Source organism: Misgurnus anguillicaudatus, chromosome 15 (genome assembly GCF_027580225.2).
Source record: "Misgurnus anguillicaudatus chromosome 15, ASM2758022v2, whole genome shotgun sequence".
Classification (NCBI taxonomy): Eukaryota; Metazoa; Chordata; class Actinopteri; order Cypriniformes; family Cobitidae; genus Misgurnus; species Misgurnus anguillicaudatus.
This window is the reverse complement of record NC_073351.2, coordinates 30,053,924-30,076,847: the sequence shown is the minus strand read 5'-3', so window position 1 is coordinate 30,076,847 and position 22,924 is coordinate 30,053,924. Positions and strand designations below refer to the sequence as shown.

The window sequence follows — 22,924 nt, the reverse complement described above, 5'->3', positions numbered from 1 at the left end:
CTATCACAATCACACAGCTTTAGTGTACCTTTAATAAAGAAGAAATGTGTCACATTGATCATATATTTGTACAGTGGGTCTTGCAGAATACTTCAAAGAGAGAGAAACTATTATGAAAGTCACTGCCCAGCTGGGCTGTTAAAACACAAGGACCTGAAAGTGGACCCTCTTAAATGAAATATCCGCTACGAACAATGACAAATGGCTGAGACCAGCTATCTTTTTGTCAACGATGTGAGATTTGAAGATTTCACAGAATGGCTTTTTCTCTGTTGAAAGGCTGAATTCAAGCGTTTCAAGTCATTTCTGCAAAACTGTTTGTTGGCTTCAAAAGCTTTCTCTGAACGAGAGGCAACCTTGCACACACGCTGAACATATTTATCTCTCTTTTCATTATTTTATATAAATTATTCTAGTTGGTGTTTTAAGATTTGCTAGTGTCTGTAGTGGTTTTAGAAATGTGCTTTGTCTGGACAGATATTAGGTTATTTGATTGTAAAATAACGTTTTTTTGTGCTTAGACCAGCATTATACAAAAACAGATTCTGTGGTAGTGATATTTTGTAATATGCAAACATTACTCTCGCTGTGAACTACTAATTAAACTCCAGTCATGATAATAAAGAGTGTATCATGATGTTGAAAAATATTAAATGTTTTAAAATGTGTTGTATAATAAACAACAAGAATTCTCAGTGTATACTTGTCTACTACATATGTATTGTTGTAAAATGTTAATATTTAAATGACATTACAAATGTTTTTCATTTCAATTACAAAAGGTTTAGATGTTCTCTCAGACCTTTGGCACCCTGTGATTCAAAACCCAATTTAAACTGGAAATATACTGAAAGTTTTAAGGTTTTAAAAAATCTGAAACGCACACTTTAGTATTACCTTTGTGTTGTCATCAGATAACAAATGACAATAAATGGAGCAGAGCGGCTAAGTTGGTTGTGAGTCCACCGGGGTTTCTTTCTGGTGCATGCGGACTGCTAACTACCATACACATTAATGTAGTTTACATTTGGGTCCAGTCGGGTTCAAAAAAAATTGCCACTGTCAGGTCGGACTCTGGTATGGAGCCCCTAAGGGGACCGAAAAACTATTGCGGGCGCACGTGAAATGATTGTGTATGCATGCGAAACTAAACTTTAAAAAAAATCTGCACATGAGGGTTTCGGGTGAGCACATGAAACTAAACTTTAATTTTTTTTTACTCCAATGTCACTTTAGGGGCTCGATACTCTGGTTTTATTTTGACTTTCTTTTTTCTTTGTTCTTATTCTTTTTAAAAATGATTTATGCACATCGAGGTAAAAAGTGATTCGGGTCATTTCGGGTCAGGTTCATTTCTTTGGAGAAATTGAAAATTGAAGACTTCTATTTCAGATTCCTCTGTCTAGCTTGAGATCTAAAGATGAGCATGGAGGAAGTACCTTGTTGTTTTTGACATGAGAGATAAATGCAGTTTTTATTCATGAAGGTCTGTATTAATATTCAGAGACCTTGCTGTCTGTCTTTTTTCACAGCCGGTCTTTTCTTCTCTGTGGTTACTGCAGATTGGCTTCTTTATTAGCAATATGAACGCGTGTCTGCAGTGGAAATAATGTATCTCATTTACTGTATGACTGACAGATTCAGCCAAGCACACTGCTGATAAAGTCTCAGTACATAAACATGCAGCAGACTGCACTATTAAGATTGCTTCCTCCTCTGTACTTAATGTTACTTGCATTTAGAAAGAACTCTCATTTTACTCAAGAGCCCTTTGTTTATTTTAAAATTACATCATTTTTATTCACATGATTTGATTATAAGTGACATTAGTCTCTGCTGACCCATGTTTCTTACTGTACTTTTTCAGTTTTCTGTTTTTAGATTTTCTCCATAATATTTCGGGCAAATCTTTGTAACCTCCATTTAACAGTATTTATGCACATCTGTGATTCTGGTCCACAAAACGGTCTTTTTTAAATTAAGATGTACAGTATACGTCATCTGAAAGCTTTCCATTGATGTATGGTTTAGTAGTGGACAATATTTGACTTTTTGACAATCTGGAATCTGAGGGTGCAAAAAATCTAAATGTTGAGAAAATTGCTTTTAAAGTTGTCAAAATAAAAGAATTTAGCAACTGCATCCAAGTTGTTATATACAGTAGAACATTTACAAAATATCTTCATTGAATATGATATTACCAGAGATGTATAAAGTACTAGGGACCCAAACTTGAGTAAAAGTACAAGTGCTCTATCAAAAAAGTGACTTGAGTAGAAGTTGAAGTGCTCTTTAAGCACAGCACTTAAGTGGAAGTACTAAAGTATTAAACATGTTTTGTACTTAAGTATTGCAAGTTTTTTTAAAAATATACTACTCAAGTACTGAAAGTAAAAGTACAAGTATTGTGTAATGTAGTTATTAAAGAACACAGTCAAAAGTTTGAATATAATATTGTTTATATTATTTCAAATGTTTAAGCTAAAGGACACAATTCCTTTGGCTGTAGCAGGAGTACAAGGACATGAATGTTCAGATAATTCAGATTAATTTAATTGATATGGCAATAGAGAATTCAGAATTAATGAAATATTAGTCGATATAATGGTAATAGGTAAAGGTTAAAGGTAAAGGTAAAAGGTGTTTCAATGTATTTAGGTTTCCTTTTTTCGTGCACACTCGCCCTTTCTCGCGCATTCGCTCTCTCTCTCGGTCTCTCTCGCGCACTTTGGCTTTCTCTTCGCTTCACATAATATAATAATTTTTGGAATAAAAGAAAAATTGATAATTTTGACCCGTGCAATGTATTGTAGCTATTGCTACAAATATACATGTGCTACTTATGGTGGTCCATGGTGATCCAGGGTCACATAAGACCCCTAGTCACAAGCCACGTGAGAACTAATGAAATATAAGGTTATCTATGTGCCATCATATTTAAATTTACAATGGTTCAGAATGTTTAGTCCCAAATAAAACCATAACATTATGGCATTTAATGTCAAATTAATTTGTGTTTAGTTATGGATAAGAACTCATATACATCTGGGATAACATGAGAGTGCATTATAAATTTTGCATTTGGGTGAACTTAAAGGCGACATGTCATGAAATCTTACTTTTTTATGTTTAAGTGCAATAATTGGGTCCCCGGTGCTTTTATCAACCTAGAAAATGTGAAAAAGATCAACCCAGTAATTTAGTTTTGATAAACCATTCTCTGCAAGTATGTGAAAAATAGGTAATTGTAATCTGGCTCTCCTTGTGATGTCAGAAGGGGATAATACCGCCCCTTAATCTTGAACCGCAGGGTTAAAATTGACCCAATGCTGGGTTGTTTTAATCCAACTACTAGGTGATAATACCCCATGGTTGCATAACAACAGCTCAACATTGTGTCATTTTTAACCCAGCATGTGTTCTGTTCAATATTTGCCCGTTATGGGTCAAAAATAACCCAGCCATTTTTAGAGTGTATGAATCATTTCGTAAAATAAAAGTTTGTTCTTTTCTTTAAAGGCACTCAAGCTATTGGTGTCGTGTCTAAAGATTTGCAGTGGGTTTATTTTTACTTCCAGAAAGAAACTGCACACTCATACACAGTTGTCATTCAGATGAAGTTCGTGATGAGAACGCCTCTCCTGTCTTTACTCACCTCGCCCACTGAACTCTTTTTTATAAAGATTTCCTGTAAAAGTGAACGAGTGGTGTTTCTGATGTAAAGCTTTTTGCTGCTCGTTAAATGTGTCTTATCTCTTCTTCAATGTGTTGGCATTTAGCCTAGCCCCATTCATTCCTATGGCTCCAAACAAAAGTTTTATTTTATGTTTTATTTACTCATGTAACAGTCTTTAAATAGAGAAAACATGGAAGTGTTTGGTGGCTTCTAAATTCATCCCTGTTTGGAGCCATAGGAATAAATGGGGCTAGGCTAAATGCTAACACATTCACGAGACGCTGTACAAAGATTAAGTGCACGCATTGACAAAAGATAGCTATGTATTAATTTGTCTAAGTTGAAGTAAGAACATAATAAAATATTGAAAAACGGTGGTGTTTTCCTTTTAGCACACTCCTAATATTCAGCTTATACAACAGACCTTCGTTTTTGTGCCTCTTTAATCTTCATCCACGATGATGATGATGAAACCTAACTGTGTTGTCAATGTTACCATAAATATATTACAGTATTAATTAGACACATGTGTTGACTATAAAGAGATTATTTTTGGATATCATACTTGTACAAGCATTTATGTGTACATTGTTTGATGGTGACTTACTGTGCATTAAAGGTACACTGTCAGAAGAAAAGGTCAAAAATGGACCCTAGCTGAGACTGGTGTGGTACACTTTCAAAAAGTAGCTAAATATTACATACATGTTAGTACCTTAACGGTATTGGTACCAAAGGTATACACATTTGTAGGACCTTTTTGAATGGTACTGCCTGAGTGACAGCTTATTTATTGACTGCTGTAATTTATTTACTATAATTTTTTGCAAATAGAAAAGCCATGATGATGCCGTTATTATTTGCTCACGGTCATGTCTAAATTCATATCAAGTTATCTTTTCAGTAAAACAGAAATGTAGAAATCAGTACGCATGAGAGCGAGAGAGAACCGATGCCATTTTGGCATCATTGATGTCAACACAGCACCAAAATCCAATAACTGTACAGCATAAACACTTTGTGAGTACCTGTAATTATTTGTAATCTTTGTTGACGTTCTCTTCTGGGTTTATCGGCTCTCTCAGACACACTAAATCATTTGAAAGGGGTGCACGTGATGCTGATATCAGCGCTGTTCCTTATCAAAGTTCATCAGCTCACAAATAAACGCTTGGCTCTGACTTCCGAATGACGCCAGAAGTGGCTGAGCAAACACGGTCTGAAGCTTTAGGCTCATTTCACTGGCATCCATTAAGAAGCAGTTCAGTTCTAGATAAAACCTAAAGCACTTTCACACAAGCCTTGTTAGTATCTCACAGTAAGAGTTGAGAAATGAGAAAATGTCTGCGTAAATGTTTGCATTATAAATAGAAACTGATTTTCACTATGTAACATTTTTGTGCACTGTCAGAAAAAAATGGTCCCAAGCTGTCACTGGAGCAGAACCCTTTAAAATGGTCCTATTATGTACCATTTAGGTATATAGATCAGGTTCCAATAGGTTTCTTTGAGGTATTAATGTGCACTCTTTGGTACCTCTAAGGCAGTGCTTCCCAATCCTGGTCCTCGAGGCCCCCCTGACAAAAAGTTTTAGATGTCTCCTTATTTAAAAAAACCTGATTCAACTTATCAGCCTACTTTAAAAATGGTAAACATGTCTCCTTAACAAGCTGATGATTTAAATCAGGTGTGTTAAATACGGAGACATCTAAAACTTCTTGGGAGGGGGGCCTCGAGGACCTGGATTGGGAACCACTGCTCTAAGGTACTAATAAGACCTCTTTGGCTGCATTTACACTGCATGTTTGAAGCGACTCAATTCAGATTTTTTTCCCCTAAAGGGGCACAGATCGATATGATCCATGGACGTGTAAGCAGGAAAAAAGCGCATAGATTCCGATATTCTCAAAACGGTTTCAGGCCTCATTCATCTGTAGATATAAATTGGATATATTCATTTGCATCTGCAATGTAAGTGGATATATCGAATATTCCCATGTCAAAATGTGTTGTGTGTCATTGAAACTGCAATGCTGGAAAATGGCATCAACTTACGTGGGCACCACAAGCGATCACCTAACTCTTATTAGAAGCGCAATGGAGGACAACAGGTTCGAGTAATGTTGAAGTTTTATGTCTTGTTACAGAAATAAAGCACTAAAATCTTGTATGATCTTTTTGTTTGTGCCCATTGCATATCGGAACATTTTACTTTCTCTGTGGTTTAAGTTGTTCCGGGTCAGTATGTCTACATTGAATAGTTTTGCCAAATGTTTAGTGTAAATGCTGAAATCATATTTGAGTCGCTTTTGGGGGTCGTTTACATGTCCCGGCTAAAACTTGTGGAAAACGCTTGGTGTGTAGGTTCTTGTCACATGACCTGCGGTGCACTTGTTGATGTTTTTAACTCGATGCAGTGCAGACCAGTGGCGGCTCGTGACTGCACTTCCGAGGATCACTAATTCAAAATAAGTGTTCGGATTTTCACGTGTGTTGTTCCCTTTTCCAAAATATGTGTCATGCGTGTGGAGAGAGAGATCCTGTGTGCATCACGTGTTTTGTCAAAATAAGTGCCTGCAGGAGACACGTCAAAGCCGTTTATGATAAAAGAGACGCTCACGTTCCCTAAATACACGCAAGACACTCCCTTAACAGTAAACTCTGATTACGCATGAGTTTGTGTGAGTATCTGGAACACGTGAGCGTCTCCTTTCAAGTTCAAGTTCAAGGCAGCAGGCACTTATTTTGGCATGACACGTGATGCACACAAGATCTCTCAAAGCGCAGAACACATATTTTGAAATGACAAACCACACACATGACAAGCTACATAAATGTTGTGACAAACTTCGCATCGTGCGCTTCAAAAAAAGACGTCACCAGCCGCCACTGGTGCAGACGCGCCTTGAAAACCGAGCGTGTCGCTTCCATTATGACTTGGGCACACAAAAGATGCAATATGTGAACAGCCCCTTAAAGTGCACCTATTTTTATTGCTAAAAAAAGTTTTTTTGTGTATTTGGTACTGATTTATTGTAAAAGAAAAAAACACATTATTTTCCACATACCGTACATTTTTGTAGCTACAGATTTCACTCTCTTCCTAAAATGCAAGGATTTGAAAAGTTTTTTTTCCCTGATTGGCCAGCTAATCTGTACGTTTTGATTGACCTGAATACCTTTGACGTCAGCCGGAAATGTGACGCTCCTTACCATGTTTGAAGGATTCGCTCACAATGCAATGCTAACAGAAGTTAACTTACAGGCTGTGAGTCCGAAGCAGGAGAAATTATGTTAATGTCGATCTTTACTACATCACCAATCCCAGGAAGTAAACCGTTGCCTACAATCTGTGTGTTTGTTGTAGTCCAAGAAAAGAGATTTGCGTTGTAGATGATAACTCGCGTCATTGTTACTTTGGGGTATGTACCTTTTGCATATCATTAACATGTACTAATACACACTTACACACCAAAGGAAATGTAAAAATGTGAATCGAACAATAGGTGCTCTTTAAGAGGGGGCGTCAATTTTTTTTTTAAATAAGGCAACAATTTGGAATTGGGCATCAAGATCTGCGTGCAAAGGTGTACCCCCAGTGGCAGCTAGTGACCTTTTTTCTTTTAATGATAAGGTGATGTATAATAAATGTCCAACAAGTTTGGTGAGATTAACGTATATGATAAAGACACACAAGATTGCATTAAGGTTGTTTATCACAGTGTCATGCACTTAAGCTGATCTAAATTCATTATACTGTCCAATTTTCTGTTTTACAGAAAGCAATAGCTGCTTTGTATTCTTTCAGAACAGAGGTCAGCACCATATAATACATCAAACACGGGCATGAAAATACACTGCGCTGCTTTACTCTAGCTCCCTCACAGTCCTCCTGCACAAACATGCTTCATGCAGTAAAAGGTACAGTATTACCCACAATTCATCACTGACAGTGAGAACATATCACTTAGATGCTAATTCAGAGAGAGAGAGAGATAGATGAGAGGCACAGGTGAGGGAATGAGACATAGAGGTGTGTATATAAATAAACATTTATTAAATTGTTCCTGTAGCTCAATTGGCAGAGCAATGCAAAGTGGGTTTGATTCCCAGGGAACACACATGCTAATAAAAAACGATGGTAAAAAGTGTCTGCATTAATTTTTTTGTTGTTGTTTAAAGGTGCAAATCAGGTAAAACTTTAATCTGTAGTGACATTACTGTGGATCCAATAGCTAATTTTGTGGTGATAGAAGTGTTACGGCCAGATGTAGGTGACTGTAGCTACAAGGTTGACTGCGTCTGAGTCCTTGAATTAGATTCAGGAAGCTCCATCTAGATCACAGAGGAAACTGAAATGTGCAATTTTAGGCAGGTCAAACAGTAGGAGTTGGCTCATGAAATAACCCAAAGCTAGTGAGATGCTGGATCTTATTTTCTCTTTAGATGTGAAGCGTGAAACAGCTGGATTGTAGTGCGAGTTGGTCATGCAGTGGTTTCACTAAATCAAGAGGGACCTGTGTGACCAAATGAGAATTTTTTTATGTGTATTTTACGTAAAGGGTGGTCGTAACACACGTACATTTACTTGCGTTATTATACACATTGAAATGAATAATATCGGCATGTTGACAGGTCTAATACATTAATTATTTACTTATTAACAGCTTTACAGACGTAAACATTTGTACATAGGCTACGCATTCCTATTCATAAACAATAAAGAGATACTCCACTTTTTTGAAAATATTCTCATTTTCCAGCTTCCCTAGAGTAAAACATTTGATTCTTACCGTTTTGGAATCCATTCAGCTGATCTCCAGGTCTGGCGGTACCACTTTTAGCATAGCTTAGCATAATTCATTGAATCTGATTAGACCATTAGCATCGTGCTAAAAAATAACCAAAGAGTTTCTATATTTTTCCTATTTGACTCTTCTGTAGTTACATTGTGTACTAAGACCGACGGAAAATAAAAAAGTTGCTGGGAACTATACTCTCAAACTGGCGTAATAATCAAGGACTTTGCTGCGTAACATCTGCAGGAGGCGCAATGATGTTACGCACTGCCCGAAAATAGTCCCCTTGGTAACTTTTAATAGCAGAGGACTATTTTCAGGTGCTGTGTAAAGACCCATTTACCTCATGAAATGTTCTTGACTTTTAATGAATTACATAATATTAAACAAGACCTTGATTCTAAATCTCATAAGTGACCGTAACCTTGTTTGTTATGAATTTTAATATTGTGCCTGAAGAAGCTGTACGACACATTGCTTTACGGCAGTGATATCAAATTCTTATTGACTCTTGCGTGCTATGTCACACATTTGTGATACTGCCGTCTTTCAGTCAATGTACTTTTGAAAATTTGAAATGCACGGCTTAAGAGAGAAAATTTGGATTAACGTTCTCATAGATTTAATAACTTTAATACTTCTCTGTACTTCATATACTCCATATAGGACCGCGGCTGCAGCACATTGTCATTTTAACTACTATCTGTACTCATTTTGAAATTTTGCAATAAATAAGTTATTTTGATTACACTTGTCGGTCTGTTGTGCTTTTTATTTCTAATAGTACATGATTTAAAAAATCTAAGTTTTTGGGTAGGTTTAGCCCCTAAGGTGACATTGGAGTAAAAAATCTAAGTTTAGTTTCATGTGCTCACATGAAACTTTCATGTGCTCACGTGAAACTTTCATGTGCAGATGTTTTTTTAAGTTTAGTTTCGCGTGCTCATGTGAAACTATCGCAAAAGTTTCACGTGGGAACGCAAAAGTTTCACATGAGCACGCAAAACTAAACTCGGTAGTTTCACGTGGGCACACGATAGTTTCACGTGCGCACGCAAAAGTTTCACGTGAGCACACGAAAGTTTCATGTGCGCACGCGAAAGTCTCACGTGCGCACGCGAAAGTCTCACGTGCGCACGCGAAAGTTTCACGTGCGCACGTGAAACTAAACTCGGTAGTTTCACGTGGGCACGCAAAAGTTTCACATGAGCATGCGAAACTAAACGCGGTAGTTTCACGTGGGCACACGATAGTTTCATGTGCGCACGCGATAGTTTCACGTTTCTACGTATTTTTGTCCTTTATGTTGCAGAATATAACAAGAATACATTACGTATTTTTTTTATTTTTGTATATAAAGGGTTTGGGTTAGGGTAAGGTTTGGGGTAGGGTTAGGGTGGTAACATTATTGATAAAATGGTAAAAAATTGAAAATTATACAGCAAGTATAAAAAGGAAAATTATACAGCAATCTTAATGGTAAAAAAAGATTTGTTAATGTTTTACGTTTTGTAGCTGTAAAAAAACGTAATAATGCTACAATTAAATGTTGCAAATGTATGCTTCAGCATCAATGTAAACATACACAAATGTGTTTTGTGTTTTTGAAAGTTACTACATATTAACAGTGAGACCAGGCTGGACCTTCAGATGAGGAGAAGAGAGACTATACTAGACTAGACGGAAATAGAAGATTTCATTCAGGATCTATATGTCACACAGTGGCAGGCTGATAATGACCAAGCCAGATCATAAGCTTAGTATTGAAAATAAATCCTTGGAGTTAACAAAATTGAGGAATTAGTGGAAAACAGTCTTCTGAACATACAAACACTTTTGACCTTGAAGGATTTAATCGCTTCTTTCTAAAAGCTGTATATCACAAACCACATATCTTTGCTTTCATGCGTGATCGCTGTTCTGTCAGACTTTGTACAGTAGGAAAAGCTTAACCAAACCCGTATGAGAACGAAATGGTGTTTAATCTGAGCGTAATCGCCCTCAGTGTAGATATTCATGTCTTCAGTTCCGCTCTGTAATCTCTTATACTCGCGTACACACGTTACATAACAACCTTTGCACTGTTTTGTGAAAGCAAATACTGTACACAAGCTCCACAAACAGAATTTATATTTATTCAATAGCGTTGAGTGTTTGTGACAGATGATTTGCAAGACTTCTAAAATTTATTTGGCACAGCGTAAAATCATAAATCACGATTAGAGCTGAAATTGGATTTTGTCACAAAGACATTGTGTGTTTACGACATCTCTTAGGAAACCGAGCCGCTGGTTGACTTATTTGCTTAAGGTTTAATCCTGGATTGTTGGATATCGAGTGATACAAGCGATGAAAAGCATTTGGACAAGATATGTGTGACCTGAGGGAAATGAATTTGCCCGACGACAGAGCGAGTGTCCCATTACTTCTGCTTCACTCACCTGACATGAGAAGGTTCATGCAATTTTTTATGAAGTCCATTGAACTTAGCTCTTTGTATTCAGATTCTCTATGGTAATGCTACAGAAGAGAAGTTTCTAATAACACCAAAAATTATTCTTGCATTGTTTTTACAGACTTATTACTATATAATCTGCATTTTTGTTGATTTTGAATCCAGTGAAAAGTTTTTTGGGTATATCAGTACTGTATGTGTTTTGGTGTCCATATAAATTGCATAGTTCCTGCCTAGAAAAAAAAATTGACAGAACAATATTGTAAATATTTGACAGAACACAGTCATTTTAGTCATTTTTTAACCCAGCATTGGGTCATTTATAACCCAGCATTGGGTCATTTATAACCCAGCATTGGGTAATGTTTTAACCCAGCATTGGGTCATTTTTTAACCCAGCATTGGGTCATTTTTAACCCAGCATTGGGTCATTTTTAACCCAGCATTGGGTCATTTATAACCCAGCATTGGGTCATTTATAACCCAGCATTGGGTCATTTATAACCCAGCATTGGGTAATTTTTAACCCAGCATTTGGTCAATTATAACACAGCATTGGGTCATTTATAACCCAGCATTTGGGTAATTTTTTAACCCAGCATTGGGTCATTTATAACCCAGCATTGGGTCATTTATAACCCAGCATTGGGTCATTTATAACCCAGCATTGGGTCATTTATAACCCAGCATTGGGTAATTTTTAACCCAGCATTGGGTCAATTATAACACAGCATTGGGTCATTTATAACCCAGCATTTGGGTCATTTATAACCCAGCATTGGGTCATTTTTAACCCAGCATTGGGTAATTTTTTAACCCAGCATTGGGTCATTTATAACCCAGCATTGGGTCATTTATAACCCAGCATTGGGTCATTTATAACCCAGCATTGGGTAATTTTTTAACCCAGCATTGGGTCATATTATAACCCAGCATTGGGTCCGTTTTTTAACTCAGCATTGGGTCATTTTTTAACCCAGCATTGGGTCATTTTTAACCCAGCATTGGGTCATTTTTAACCCAGCATTGGGTCATTTATAACCCAGCATTGGGTCATTTATAACCCAGCATTTGGTCATTTTTAACCCCAGCATTGGGTCATTTTTAACCCCAGCATGTGTTTTGTCCTATATTTACCCAACATGGGTCAAAAATATCCCAGCCATTTTTAGAGTGTAAAAGCATGGTTTTACTACAGTAACCATGGTTTATCTTCGGAGTTTGTAGCAAAACTATGGATATTTTGTCATATCCATGTTTTTGTAGTTTAGCTGCATGTAATAAAACCATGGTTAACTTTCATAAGGGGTAGCTAACTGCAAGTAGAGTTAATCACATTAAAAAATCATTATAAACCTATATCATCAGTGCTTCGTAACAGTCTTTTATGAAAAAAACATAAAAAATGGAGGAAATTACTCATCTATTGTTTGGAAAAAGACATTACCACAGTGTAGCCTGAGCTTTCATTTCAATAAATCAAACTGAATCCAGAACATTTTATGTCCTGCAGTTTGGGTTATGCTCCATGTAGATTAATTGCCATTTGGATGTAAATGTTCTCCCCTCATCATGTAAATGAGATTTCTTGACAATCAAATAGGTAATAGTTTTTAATGTCCAACTCCCAGTCATCATTGTATAATTTATAGCACTTTTAAAAGAAATACTCAATGTAGTAACACAGAAATCATTTTAGAACTCCAGATCAGTCATACTATACAGTATAAAAGCACAATATTAGCCTGCTGTTGAAGTTATTCTTGCATGTGTGTGTGTGTGTGTGTGTGTGTGTGTGTGTGTGTGTGTGTGTGTGTGTGTGTGTGTGTGTGTGTGTGTGTGTGTGTGTGTGTGTGTGTGTGTGTGTGTGTGTGTGTGCGTGTGATGTGAAAGAGGTCTTATGTGATAACATCAATGTGGTGATTGACAGGCAAACTCTCAATGACCGTGGACCAGTTAGCGTGCATTTGGATGGCAGCACCGGCGACAGCTGTGTGGCAATGACTGCCCATAAATATTTGAGAAGAGACTCGATCTCTCAGTGTTGCTCTGGAGTACAGTAACCTCCCTAACTTTACACCCCTGTGTGCATACAGGCTCAGTGAAGGTGATATTGAAGTATAACTTCTCCCCTGGTCATGAAAGTTACACCTGAAAAGTGATGCTATTTTTCTCTGCGTTCTCTTCCATACACAACCGAGACCTGAAACTCGGGGTCATAAAGTTTAGTTGCTTTCAGTCTTACTGGTGTACCATAAACAGTTTATGTTAATATAGAAATATCATTTTTTTAGGTTTAACTGCTGATCTGGGATTTGCAAAAAAAAGTTATTAAATTAATTATTTAAATTTACATTTATTTGTTTAGCAAATTATTTTTTTCAGAGCAAATGTGCAAATCATTCAGTATTTATTAATTTTCTCTTTAAACTATTTATGGAAAATGGAAAAATGCCACAAAGCATTATTTGAGCTTTACATCTGTATATGTTTTAAAGATGATACAAATATTCAAAGTTCCTGATCAAAACAATGTTGTGGCTTCAGAAATGCTTCGCTGCATACCTCAGTTGTAACGAGTGGTTATTTCAGTCAAAGTTGCTCTTCTATCAGCTTGAATCAGTCTGCCCATTCTCCACTGACCTCTAGCATCAACAAGGCTTTTTTACCCACAGGACTGCCGTATACTGGATGTTTTTACCTTTTCACACCATTCTTTGTAAACCCTAGAAATGGTTGTGGGGGAAAATCCCAGTAACTGAGCAGATTGTGAAATACTCAGATCGGCCCGTCTGGCACAAACATCCATGCCACGCTCAAAATAGCTTAAATCACCTTTCTTTCCCATTCTGACATTCAATTTGGAGTTCAGAAGAATGTTTTGACCAGGACCACACCCCTAAATCCATTGAAGCAACTGCCATGTGATTGGTTTATTAGATAATTGCATTAATGAGAAATTGAACAGGTGTTCCTAATAATCCTTTAGGTGACTGTATATGATGTGTACAGTATTATACTAGGATTTTAGGGGGAATTTTAAATTCTAATAAGAGCTTTGTAAAACATATTGGGGCTGTTTCCCGGACAGGGATTAAGACTAGTCCTAGACTAGTCCTAATGCACCCCATTCCAAAAAACAAACATTTACAAAATGATACACCTGAGGTCCGGAGAGAGTGTGACTCATTAAAACAACATTGAGAGTCGAGGGCAAGACTCCTAAGTTAGGTTTTATGCCCATCTTGTTTTACATCTCGTCAATTATAGAGAGCTTAGTGTCTAGACCTTGATATTACATTACTCTATCAAGGACAGTGGGGCAGAAGGATGGCTAAACACATGAAAATTCATCAACAAGGCATGTCAGTCAGGCCTTTATGGTGTTAACATCAACTGTTAGCCTCAGTTTGCTAAGGCAAGCTGCAGTATTTCTCAAACCCCTGTCTTTTTTTAGTTAATTCCAGTACAGTAACCCGCTATAGCAGAAAAACATAGCAAGGACCTGGCAACCGCACAAAACTCTGCTAGAGTAAAAACACAGCAAAGACCTGGCAACATATGCAACACCCTATAGTAAAAACATAGCAAGGACCTGGCAACAAAACGCAACACCCTAGTAAAAACAGGATCTGGAAACCATAAGCAAATCTCTAAAGAAAAAACACAACAAGGGCAGATCGGCTGCCAAACCTCTTTTCACACAGCAGTGATCCATGCACGCCATCTCCCTTCATTTTAGGAAACTAAAACAATTTTACTTTCCACAGGGTTTTTGTTGCAGAGGTCGGTTTAAACATTACACAGACCACTAAACAAACACGGACCGAAAGTTAACCTGCAGGCCAGGAGCATAATCGCAACAATATGCGAACATCCAATGAAACAGTCTAAAGCAAAAACACAACAAGGACCTGGCAACCATACGCAACGCTCTATAGCAAACACACAAAATAGACCTGGCAACCACACACACAAAACACCCTGTAGCAAAAGCATAACAAGGACCCAGCAACCACACACAACACCCTACAGTAAAAACACAGCAAGGACCTGGCAACCACACACAGCACCTTATAGTAAAAACACAACAAGGACTTGGCAACCATACACAACGCCATTAGGCAAAAATACAGCAAGGCCCTGGCAACCAAACACAACACCCTATAGTAAAAACACAACAACACAACAAGGACCTGTAACTATACACAATGACATCAGGCAAAACACACAACACCCTGCAGTAAGAAAACAGCAAAGACCTGGCAACCATACACAACGCCCTATAGCAAAAACACAGCAAGGACCTGGCAACCACACACAGCACCCTACAGTAAAAACACAACAAGGGCCCGGCAACCACACACAGCACTCTACAGTAAAAACACACAAGAACCTGGCAACTATACACAATGACATTAGGCAAAAACACACAACACTCTACAGTAATAACACAGCAAAGACCTGGCAAACATACAAAACGCCCTATAGCAGAAACACAGCAAGGACCTGGGGAACCACACACAGCACCCTATAGTAAAAACACAACAAGGACCTGGCAACCACACACAGCACACTAGTAAAAACACAACACGGACCTGCAACTATACACAATGAAATTAGGCAAAAACACACAACAACCTACAGTAAGAAAACAGCAAAGACCTGGCAACCATACACAACGCCCTATAGCAAAAACACAGCAAGGACCTGGCAACCACACACAGCAAGGACCTGGCAACCACACACAGCACCCTATAGCAAAAACACAACAAGGACCTGGCAACCATACACAACGCCCTATAGCAAAAACACAGAAAGGACCGGGCAACCACACACAGCACCCTATAGCAAAAACACAACAAGGACCTGGCAACCATACACAACACCCTATAGCAAAAACACAGCAAGGACCTGGCAACCACACACAGAACCCTATAGTAAAAACACAACAAGGACCTGGCAACCATACACAACGCCATTAGGCAAAAACACAACAAGGACCTGGCAACCACACACAACACCCTACAGTAAAAACACAGCAAGGACCTGGCAACCACACACAGCACCCAATAGTAAGAACACAACAAGGACCTGGCAACCATACACAATGCCATTAGGTAAAAACACAGCAAGGTACCTGGCAACCATACACAACACCCTAAATAGATTAAATATATGAAAAATATATAGATTAAATATATGAAAAATATATAGTTGTATATAGTTTAAAATTGACTGGAGCAAAACATTACAAATAAAGGATTTATAGTTAAACTCTTCAACACCTAAATGCATAAATGTAAAAGATTAGTCTTTCATGTTTTCTTTCACTTTTCTTTCTTCTTTTAGACTTTCATATGATATTTTTGAATTCTTTGGATTTGAGAAAAATACACTATGACAAAACAGCTTTTGTCATATTGAGTTTTTCTCAAATCCAAAGTCATTGTAACCATTGGTCATTGTAACCAGGACCAGTGATACTGTAGTACAAACCCACCCACATCATTCTCAAAGCCATCATATACAAGGGCTGAATCCCTTAAGCACATAATCCCCTAATGATTCTTGTCATTGGTCCCACCATATCTATCATCCACAGCTGCCTTTCTCCCTCTCTCTCTCTCTCTCTCTCTCTCTCCATCCTCTCCTCTCTTACTCCTGTTTTCCCATCTCCCTCTGATTGGTCCGTGCAAGCGGGAGGAGATTAAGGGCCGTCTGTAGTCAACTGGAAGGGTGACCAAACCGAGCAGGGGGAGAGAGTGATGCTGTGTCTTTAAGAGTATTTTTAGGCTGCGAGTTGATGATGGTCATTCGCTTGGAAAATCAGAGTCCGTGGTGGCAGTACGGTGACAGCATGCGAACATGGATGATGAGATGTTGATGTGCTCTGGATTTAAAAGCTTTTTAAGGATTCTCACATACACAGCCTAACGCCATCTAAGACACTGGACTTGCCTTTGGTTGCTGGGATTAACCTTAGTTAGGTAAGTAATTTCAATCTGTTATTTATATGCTGTATATTTTGTTTACTTCATCTGTATGCTTTTCAACATAATGCCATAAATTAAAAGTGTATATTCAAGAATAATAACTACACACTTTTATACATACGTATGCATAACGCTTGGCTTGCAAAAACTGAATGATGTTCTGATGCAGGATGGGAGAATATTGATCGATATCAATGAGAGAGTTGTGTCAAGCTATTTTTTCTCTTGTTGAACAACCCAGTCCATCTTTTTCCTCCCCAGAGCAGATATTTAAATTTAATGAAACTGGCAAACAGTGTGTGATCAAGTTACAGTATGGATTACAGCCTGACCCCTGTGCTGTACTTCGCATGCTGTGTGTGTGCGTGCATGGGTGCATGCGTGAGTGTGTACACACATGACCACAGCAGCACAGGAAGCAGATCACAACAACCAACCAATCATATCAGCATGTGTGCTTTAAATACTAAGCATATTAAATGAATAATGTTGACTTAAATATGATTATTTAACTCCCTGCAGGATGAGATTGTGTGCGTTTTACAATGAAGGTGATGCACCTTAATAATTACATGTACTCATTTATGGCTTTATTTTTGCGCTGCTAATGCAATGCTCTTAATGTAAATGTACATTGTAAATGTGTGTGTAGCATTTAGAGACAGAAACCAGGAAAGTTTGTTTCAGGACAAATGTCGAAAGGTTTATTCATGCTTGATAGAGCAACATGTCAGGGCCGGGGAGCAGTGAAGCTTATCGGCAGTAGAAGAGAAGACACGTACCTACATCCCCAAACATCTCTTAAACATACGCAAACAAACAAACAGCTGGGCTTGAAAGTAAGACAAACCAACAAAATCACCAGATAATAGAAACACTTGATTTTGATGAATCGTGGCATTTTTTTTGTTGGATGTTTTTATATAATGACTGCTAAACTGTTGATTGATCATGGTCCATTATATGCAGGAGACTATATGCAGAATATATTTTTTATAATCATTACAGCTTGAATTTATGCAAAATCTATACTATATACTATAACTATTTTATGAACAGATAATATGAATTCAGAATTGTGATTCATTAAAAATTTAGAATTATTAGAAAAATAAACTATAATGAAACATCACCCCTAAACCCCCAAACGTCACTGGGGCAAAGGCCATAATACTGAAACATACAAATGTGAGCTACGAATTTATATAAAAAATAGCCTCCAGGTGCGAATTGCCTTAAAGCAACTCTAAAGAGTTTTTGCTCTTTGCTACCCCTACAGGTTGGAAGCGGAATTATCCATTACCACTGTCGTAAATAATTTAGCCTACTGCAGCAAAGCTGGCTCTGATTGAATTGTAGGTCTGCTGTAAAGCAAGTTTTTGTAGTTTTCACTCGAACTACAGGACCGCGACCCGATGGTTGGAAACTTCTTTAGTGTGGTTTGGGCCTATAGAGGGCTGCAAAGCGAATGTGAATGTGCCGTTCACCCTGTTTCGAGTGGATGAACTTTTTTGGAAACGTTATTTTAAGGTAAAAAAAACCTCTTTAGTGTTGCTTTAAGATTATTTGTAATTGTTTGAACAAATGTGTAGTAGGTTTTATTAATAATTGACGAGTTACCTCGTCAATTAAGAGAAAACATTTGTATAAAAAAAAGATTTTTAATCTGCAATACCGCGATTATCCACTAGTTATTAACCAATTCATGAAAAAACAGGTGTGCCTCATAAGTCTTGAAAAGTGAAGCCTCTGGCTCTTTGATCGCCCCCTGGTGGCTGGCTGCAGTACAAGCCCTCTCCATTCAAACAAATGGGACTCTGCTCTAAATAAAAAAATTATTTACACTCCAATAAAAGTTTCCAAAAGATGGTTTTGGTCCTTTCAAGTAGTTCTTATCACGCTGGTATATGTTCAACTTTTCATTTTTGTGATAAGTTTCATTTTAGCTAGTAATTTGATGCTATAGAAAAGGGCCGTGTCGTTATGGCTGCGGTGGTTGAATTGGTCGCGCGAGCATTTGGGCGGAAGTTTACAATGGAGGGAGGTGACGTCGCGTCGTCCATCTTTTTTTACAGTCTATGGAAAAACTGAAGCCAAAACTTTTTTTACTAATTTTAAACTCTGTTAATGTTCTGATAATCGTTCTGAATCTGATCTCTAACAAAATTCCTTCAAAAATTGCAATTATTTCAGCTTTTTGATAAAAAATTTTAGTTTTAAAGAAAAATACCAATTTTTAAGAGTTTATAACCACAGAAAAAAATATAGGATGAAACGCTTTTCCCCCCGTTTTGTTTGTTTGTTTATTGTTTGTTTAAAATCAGAGGGTCTGTTCTTTCATTTTATATATTTGTATGTTTATATATTTTTAGAAGAAAATTTTCCTGGAAGGCATTTTGTAAAACTTGGCGCGCAACTTTTCAAAAAACTGCTGGCAGGGAATGAGTTAAACAGATGATAACTCCAACATCTTTCATTTAATTCATGCATGACCAAATTTCCTGACCTATGGAATACAGCCTAAAAAATTTATATTATACCTTTTTTTAAGTCTATTTTCAAAAAATCAGACACAAAGTTGCTACTCAAATGAAACATTATAGATGCTGAGTGAGTGTCCAGATCCATGAAAGAGCATCATCTCAGCAATAACGTTTTCCTCTGGGTCTGCTCAAAGTGCTGAGAATGGTACTCTAATGATGGCTTGGAAAATATTACGTTCCATCTGTACCCACACAGACACACACCCACCCACTTGCGATTGGTGTGAGATGGAGACTGATTCCAGCTCCCTAGTGTTTACACTTCCCCACGCATGACGCAACACATAATCATAACCACGCATGGACGCACACACACACACATGGCCCTCCCCCAACACATGACGTACGGGCCATGTGGGAAGCGTGGGGGACTGAAGCCTAGCACGACTCGCTCGCGTACTCATCATACGCACGATCACTGCTGCTCTCTCACAGGAACTGACTCTGGGAAAACGTGACTCTCTTTCACTGTCTTACTGTTTGTATTTCAATGGCAGAATTCTTAAAGCCCAGAATCTGAAATATGGTGAATTCTCTGTAATTTGTTACAATGTGTTTCCAGACAATTTGTTAATATTCTGTTGTATTTCTGAGTTTTATTCATAAATGCTAGGTTATTTTCAACTCAGGGTAGAGTCAAAAAGAAATAAACCCACCAAATTGTGTTGTAATTTATCCTATGTTGGGTTGTTTTAACCCCTTGTTGGGTCAAATGTTAACATTTTCTGGGTTAATTTAACACAAAGGTTTGGTTTGTCATGAAACTGTACACAACCCATCACTGGGTCAAAAAGTGACGAGCCCAAAAATATAAACAGAAATTTTATATTTAACCCCAAAAATGTGTTAAAACAACTATTTTGGGTTAAAACAACCCAGCATGGGTTAAACTAAAACACAGCGGGCCCTTTTTGACACAATGTTGGGTTAAAATAAAACCCAGCATTTTTTAACCCAGTTATTTTCAACCCAGCGTTGGGTCAAAAAGGAATGAACCCACCACATTGTGTTGAAATCTATCCTAGGCTGGGTTGTTTTAATCCCTTGTTGGGTCAAATGTTAACATTTTCTGGGTTAATTTAACACAAAGGCTTGGTTTGTCATAACACTGTACACAACCAAGCACAGGTCAAAAAGGGACGAGTCCAGCAGCAGCTAGGTTGAAATTAACCCAGAAAATGTTTGTATTTTACCCAACAATGGGTTAAAACAAATAGCATTTTGGGTTGAAACAATCCAGCATGTATTAATTTTTTTTTTAATGGATAGGGTTCATGCCTTTTACACCCAACATTGTGTTAAAAATAACCCAGCATTTTTTAACCCAATTATTTTCAACCCAGTGTTTGGTCAAAATGGCACGAACCCAATTAATTGGGTTAAATTAACCCAACAAATTTTATATTTGACCCATAAATGGTTTAAAACAACATAGCAAATGTTAAAATAACAAAAACCCATATATAGTGTTGGATTTGTCTATATTTGACTCAACTAAAAGTTTAATTTAAAATGCAAAATGGAAATTCTGTCAGCATTTGCTTTGTGAAAAATATATTTGCTCTTATTTTCCAATGAAAGCATACACTCTAAAAATGTTGGGTTATTTTCAACCTAGTGTTGGGTCAAAAAGGGATGAGCCTAGGCCCTTGGGTTGTAATTTAACCTATGCTTTAATTCAAGTTTTAAGATTTTTGTATTTTGTTATGTACCTGGATACAATAAAATTTGTATTTTGTTTTTACCTGAAGGGTAATATAAGGGTCATTTAATTATTTTTTACTAAACTACCTATATTATTCAGTATTAAATCTTTATACATTGGCAACCACCAGCATGCTTTCTAAACATGCTGACTGTGCTATAAGACACATTCTCCCATTTATTGACTCTATACGTAGAGTTGATGTATGATTATTCCACAAACCACTACTAGATACTGACTCAAAATGATTGAGAGCTTCTTGTGAAGTGATAAGAATTAATTTGCATTGGAAAGAAATAAATGGCAGTTATGGTTTGGCCTTAATCCCCAGTGAAATGCCGCTTCTGCAGTCTGTGGTGTAACTAGCTGGCAGATTGTTTTGGACTGCTCTTTTTCAGCGCATTGCAGGGTGACAGGCTTCATTCAGAGTCTTAAATCAAATGTTCCTTGTGGAAAACTTACCTAGACTGCTAGCCAAACCCATCTGATTTATGTGCTCTTAATTCATCTTGGCTTACAGAGCGGGTGTCCACCAGCAGCTAATCTAAAGAAATGTCTGGAGAAAGAGAAAAAAGTGAGGGTAGAAAAAGTAAGATGCACATTTTAGGGTCTCCACGAACTGCAAACATAGCATTTAATACATTGGCTCATTTACTAAATTTAAGGGTTTACAGCTAATATCATTGTAAAGAGTCACTTCGTAAAAAAAAATTGCAGGAAATTTTACCCTATATTTAATTTTTATGATGTTTAGTTTGAGGTATATTGTAGCCAAACATCTTTTAGATATAAGATGACATGTAGTTCCAGAAGCTAAAACTGGATGCTTTTATTGGCTGCTTATTGAAATATCTGAAGTCTCATGATTGTTGAGAGCTCAATTCTGAGAAGGGATAGACCAGCAGGACACAGGTAATAGTGCTGGGCATTACAGCACTGATGGTCTTTTATGGATTGACCATTAGCAGTAGAGTGAAACACATTAGATCCCTTTTAGGACCATATCATAGTCTTGCCAGGCAAAACCTATAACGCAGCCAGAGAACAACCATGTTTCTCCCACTGAACTGAATAATGCTGCATGTAAGTGAAGTGTGCATATAAATACAGATGCACAAACAATGTTTAATATTTGAAAACAAACTGATTGATGCCATTGCCACAGGCTCTGTCTTTATGGCTCCAGTTGACCTTGTAAATGAATAAATGCTCTGCAAGTTGTAGCAGCATCCAAGCAGGAAAACACAGAGGGGTCCAAAAGTCTGATCTCACAAGATACTGTCTTTTATTTTTGTATCTAACACTTATAAAACATACAGATTATATAATTTCAGCACTTTGCAAACATAATGCATGTTTTTAACATAAACATAACTGTGAAAGCTTTTATATAAAGGTCAGAGTAGGTATGCTCGACTTTTAAACATGCATTTTCAGGGTTTGTGTACAAATATAAAACATTACAGATTAATATATAAAATGTGACATTTACTTTTTTGTTTATGGAGTTTGGAATAACAAATATTTTCAAATAATGCATATACGCTTGCTAACACCCTGCTGAAAAAAGCAGCATATGTTGTGTTTTGGTGCTGGTATGCTGGTGACCACTAGCTAAACCAGCATAGACCAGCATAATTCCCATGCTGGTCCATGCTGGTTTGATGCTGTTTTTTTCAGCAGGGCATTTCTTTACATATTTTGCTATATCCTTTCAATTATTTTTGTTCATTTTTGTTTGGCATTCTTA

General features: G+C 37.3%; 1 protein-coding gene across 1 annotated transcript in view; it reads left to right on the top strand.

Moving 5' to 3' along the window:
* Positions 1 to 16,702: 16,702 nt before the first annotated feature.
* Positions 16,703 to 22,924, top strand: part of pclob (piccolo presynaptic cytomatrix protein b) — a 92,790-nt gene continuing 86,568 nt past the window's right edge. The window contains 1 exon segment of the mRNA XM_055173711.2: positions 16,703 to 16,920. The gene's annotated coding sequence lies outside the window, so the exon portion shown is untranslated.